This window comes from Adiantum capillus-veneris, chromosome 11, assembly GCF_014529385.1.
Source record: "Adiantum capillus-veneris isolate H3 chromosome 11, ASM1452938v2, whole genome shotgun sequence".
In the NCBI taxonomy this organism is placed as follows: Eukaryota; Viridiplantae; Streptophyta; class Polypodiopsida; order Polypodiales; family Pteridaceae; genus Adiantum; species Adiantum capillus-veneris.
In genome coordinates, this window is record NC_140941.1 from 35192906 (window position 1) to 35198724 (window position 5819).

Here is a 5819-nt window from a genome sequence, read left to right on the forward strand (position 1 = left end):
GTCAAGTGCGAGAGAGTGAGTACCACACACTACTTGAGTGCTCAGCTTTTGACCACATTAGGTCCTCTTTTCCCCATATATTCAGCCATGAGCTCTCCCTACATACCTTCGTCTCCCAACCACGATGTGGACTCTCTATTGCGACGCTCATTTCAGCCATTTTTGAGCATCGAGAGTCACTTATGAACTCCACTCACACCACGTGACATGTTCATTTGGTCCCATAGGTCATATTTGACCTCCCAGAACGATAATAGAACTATCTATCTATCTCTCTCTCTCTCTCTCTCTCTCTCTCTCTCTCTCTCTCTCTCTCTCTCTCTGATCTCTCTCTCTCTCTCTCTCTCTCTCTCTCAAATGCATCAAATGGTTGCACAAACATATTAAAATGTTTTATGAGACAAGCAGCTAGTCAACTAACCTTAATTATGAAGCTTGAAAAATAAATCCGCGTGCGAACTGCAGTATACTGCTCAATCGACGAGGTCACGAGAGCTGCTGCAGCAACGCCGCACTGGCGATGTGTTGGAGGAGAACGAACACCTGTAGTAGCTAACGCCTTGGCAGCGTGCAGCTTTCAGCAGTAGCTTGATTCCGCACCAAAGCAGAGAGCTACAGTGCGCTACATTCAGGTGTTAACACACGCGAGGGAGGAATGAGCAGGGGCAACGAGCAGTGACGCCATTGCAGCTAACATGCGACTCGAAGCAAACAAACAATACAAGCTAGGAAAAGTACAATATTGGGATAGGATAGAGAGAGGTTATAAAAATTCGAGAGAGAGAGAGAGAGAGAGAGAGAGAGAGGAGGGGAATTTGAGCCCTTTGGTACCTAGAAAAACAAATTCTCCATGTCTGAGAAAATAACTAGGTCCCAACTTTCTATATAGGAAAAGGAAAGAATTGGAAACTCCTTGTGTATATATATTGAGTGCGATCTGGCTTTGGAGCGGTTACACGCTTTACCGGTGTGAAGAGCAACTGTGACAGTAGTGCGGGCTTCAGCGACGCCGTCAGTGGCCGCCGCACGACTGCAGCATCTGCTTTGGAGACCAGCTGGACGGACTACTTAATTATCAGCTCCTGGACGGATGGCCATCATGATGCAATGATGATGTTCACACATGCAGACTGCGGCCCGGCCCCTGCGTGGCACGGATTAACTCCCGCCAGGCTTCGACGACGTTCGCAAGCAGCAGCAGCTCTGAGGAGGCGTACTTGCAGGGCACCATCAACACCAGGCTAGCAAAGGAGGCCCGCGACTCTCTCATCGACGCGGATCACTCCAGAGCTCGTCACGTGGTGGAGAGCCTGCAATATAGCAATCCCATATTGAGCGCCGCCCCAGCTCTTCCCTCTCGATGTTTGGTCGACGGGGCGCCGCTCAGTGCAGGCCGTAGCTCAGTATACTTCTCTGATGCCTCCTCTGGCTCTTTATGAATGATATCTTTAATTATCTCGCTTGAAGAGATGATAGCCAACATGCACTGGCTCAGAAATAGCAAAACAATAGTTGACAATGGCTTATAGCTAGGCAAAAATGGCCAAACGGAAGCGTTCTCTCTCTCTCTCTCTCTCTCTCTCTCTCTCTCTCTCTCTCCCGCCCCTCCTTTCAAAACAACATGCACTATTGAATATTTGAGTGGAGAACAAAGAGAGAATTAGCATTGGCAAGCATACAGCTTTCACTAGTTCTAGACCAAAGCGTTTTAAGTGTCAAAAAGTTCAGAGCATTTAGACAGAGTCAATTCTTCTGACAATGGACCTCAGCTCCATGCATGCAACCCTCACCTGTAGGTAAGCGCAAATTAAGAGAAGATGATAGTGTAGCAGCCAAAGCTGGCTCTTGAGGGTGGGTCGCGCCTACTCCTTACGCTCGCTGCACACTCCAACAGAGCCAATCCAGCTTGTGGTTCTGAGGTGCATAGCTTATCATTTGCCGTTGCTTCAAAAGCAGAAGGAAGCATGAGCACCACAATGCAGAAAATCGTTAAGTGTTCTATTCGCAAACCATCATTACCAAAATTTGATGGGGAATTGATGATAATTATGATGATGTTGTAGCAAAGGAAGATTACATGAATGAGCTTGGCGAGAAGATGTGCCCACCTTAGAACAAGTGGCAGTTGACAGCAAAGACCTTCAACCCTCAAAATCAGAGGGTGAAGAACCAGCAGAGTCGAAACCTCCTTCAGATGAAGATGAAGACCTGCATGGAGGTGCTCTAACATCTTCCAACCTACATTGAAATAGATCAACAAGATGCACTCGGGGAAGTTAGAATCCATGGTCTACATCGAGTGTGGTTATCTTAAGGTTTTGTCTATTTATTTGCATAGCAGCGATGACGGCTTGCTTTTTGAGTTTTTTCACATGCATGTGTATATGTGTGTGTCAGATAGTTTTTGAAATTTGGCTCATTTTTTATAGTGTACTTTATTTAAATTGAGTGAGAGAGAGAGAGAATTTGACCACTATGGGTAGCCAAGCTTAAGCGGTTGAAGATAATCTTTTTTGTAATTTTGGATCATTTTTCATTTTATAAATTGATTGTTATTTTAATTAAATTAAAGAAAGCTCATTTAGTACAAAAAAAAGCGTTCCCTACAACATGGCACACCCAAAGCATTTATTAAAGAGAAATGTACGATTAATCTTGCAAGCTCGAAGGATTGGTAATTGTCTCCTTCAAATATGGTGTGTCCATGTTTTGATCTATGCTTTTATGGTTTTGTGATACCTAGTTGAGAAGAGCTTTGAAAGCACTAAAAGGTTTGGTAAGATTGCAATCATTGGTTCATGGCCATCAAGTCAAAAAGTAGGTTGTTATAACCCTTTCATTGCATGAAAACATTGGTGAGGGTTCAAGCTCATGTTCGAGGTCACCATGTATGTATGTTATCTATTTTTGTATCGGTTTCAAATGTGTCGTTGCCCTGCTTTTGCCCCTATACAAACTTAATTGCTATTGTAAATAAGAAATTTTTTACTTAAATTCTTCTCTACTGCTATTTTCCACAATCATGGAGTAAGTAGGCATGTTATTTGGGCTTATCATGTATTTTGCTAGGTATATTCTATAGTTGTATAATGGACAAGCAGTTGGATTCATGTAGGTATATATTTTAGTAATATAGTGGACATACCGACTTCACATTGTGAAGTTTTTGTCCGGGTTACAACTAGTTGATATTTTGTTAGTTCTTTCTATCTTCAATGGTGCATATGCCCTACCAAATATCTTGTTTTTTACTAATTTTTCCTTTTTACTGCTTCTTTTTGTGTTAGGCTTTATTATGGCTAAGTCTATCCTACATCTCTAGAGTTATGATAGAAACTCAATACCGGGATCCTTGTATTCATGTATACTCATGTGTGTGTGTGTGAATGATGTGGGTGTATGCGAGCATATACTCATACCTAGCCATACACCCACTATCAGACATAGTGGGGATGTCTTAGTATTTGGTTAATACTATGCATAATGAAGCTGATGGTTATATTATCTTGTGGATGACTACCCCAAACCTAAACCTTGCATTTTCCTTTAAAGGAATTTGGGCTTATCGTAGATTCCTCTAGTCATATATTTAAATATTTTTGTGTTGTAGAGGTTGACATCTACAACTTTTTTTTGGTAAGCCATTGTTCAACAAGTGAATTGGCTCATTGCTGAGTTTGGCCAAAATGTCAACTATCATTTGTACTTCTTACCTTTTTCTTTCAAAGGTGGCGATTTGGCAATTCTTGAAAGTGGCTTTCATTTAGTTAAGAGGGCAGTATATCACAAACACTCACAAACAAATAGATAGAGCGGCCCTGGTTCTATGAAAGAGAGAGGTATCCTGGTTAACATTTTGACATAGTAGGGGCTCTTGAGTGGCCTACATATAATCTTGGTATTTTTTTCTTTGATCAGAATGTTTATGATAGAGTACAATGGGACTGATTTGGAGAATAACTTAGAGTTACAACGGTTGCACTTCCCTATGGTTTTGATTGTGACTATTGCAGCCCTATGGCTGAAAGCATTCAATGGTGGTACAAAAAGGACTGTCCTTGACACAACATGGGCTTGGTAGTTCATTTGTGTATAAATTGGACCTTTTAATTGGAAATGGAGAGGGGCCATATATTTCTTTTTTTTTTAACGTTTCACTATTTGGAGAAGCCACTCCAAGAGAGGATGTGGGGGGAGAGGGTTGGACCCACATTATGGTTATTGGTTTTCATGACACCACCTCTCTCTCTCTCTCTCTCTCTCTCTCTCTCTCTCTCCACACACGTTTGTGTTGCTCCTTGCACCTTCCGTGCTCCATAGCTAGCGAACTTGGGTTGCTCTCTTCTTATCTCTCTTTCTCTCTCTCGCTCTCCACCAGCAAGCTAAGCCCTAGTTTTGCAAAGGATAAATGGATAAGATAATTGAATTGACCAGCCACTGCATCTCTTTTCTCTTTCTCTCTCACTCTCTGCACCAGAAAGATGCACACGAAACCCTGGTTTTAATTGATGTTTATTGACCACTGCTGCATCTGTGTGTGTGTGTGTGTGTGTGTGTGTGTGTGTGTGTGTGTGTGTGTGTGTGTGTGTGTGCGCGCGCACGCGCGCATGCGTGCGTGCGTGTGCGTGTGTGTGTATCTCTTGCTCCTAGCCAATGGTGTTGGATGGGTACGCTGCGACGGACGTCAGCACAGTGAGAACTCACCTAACAAGATTTGTCAGCTAAGGACGAAGCTCGACCCGCAGGCGTGTGGAAGCAATCATAGGGTGTCAACCTTTACTCGACCGACTCCTAACTAATTCCTATAGAGGTCTCTACCCAATGTCTAAGCTACAGCCTTCAAGAGTGCATAAGAGGAAGCTTCTTACAATGCTTTCTAGAGCCGAATACCCATCAAACAATCTCAAAACGCCACAGAACTTGAAGGAGACCCTACTAACACCAATAGGTCGCTCTCCCTAAGGTCTATGAACCAAAACCCCAACCCAAAACACCTGGTGCAGAATCACATAGGATGTCTAGCCAAAATTTCCAGGTCATCGTTTTTGAAATCTAAAGTGTCTAATGTGTAGCTCTACTCAATGTGAATGCGTGGATATGCTGCAATGCAAAATCGGATAACGTATGCTCACCGAATCACCAGATGAAGCTTGTAGATGGAGCTCGCAAAACCAGACCGTATGCGTGCAATGTAGGTATTGGCGTGTAGCTCTCGTCAGGGGCAACACACTGCACTTCTTCGCACTCGATTCCGACCATCAGTGCGCGCGTAGCGTCAAGATGAAGCTCTCACTCTCTCTCGTACACAGTACGCTCACTCACAGACTTCCAAACTTTTTTAAAATGACAAAAGGTTTTTTCATTAAGGTCAAAAAGTGGTATAAATACCTTACAATTCTCAAACCCTAATGTTCCATTTTAACCATCTACTCAATCTAAATGTCAAAACTAGGATACAATCTGGTAAGCCCCAATATTTACAAAGGTAAAATGTCGGGTTTCCTCAATAAATGAATAATTACAAAAATAATAATCTGTCGAGCAGTCATTTCCCATAGGGTGTGTCCAGCTTCTAACACTCCCCCCCTCCTTGCTCATGTCGTCCCCGACATGGCTGTCTAGCTGCTTCTTCATCTTAGGCTTTCTCGCATCTTGAGCAGTGACTCGTATCTTGCATGTTGAGCCAGCAGTGTTGGGCTGAAAATGTCGGTGGTGATTGTGAAGAAGCCGGTGTAGAAAGCTTCTTCAAAGGCCTGGAGGTGATAGGATGGCAAAAACATGATCCTTTGATACAATGCATGTATCACCTCCTTGGAAGG

General features: G+C 43.1%; 1 pseudogene; it reads left to right on the forward strand.

The window, feature by feature from the left end:
- The first annotated feature begins 695 nt into the window (after positions 1-695).
- Positions 696-1439, forward strand: LOC147447096 (uncharacterized; annotated as a pseudogene).
- Positions 1440-5819: the final 4380 nt, after the last annotated feature.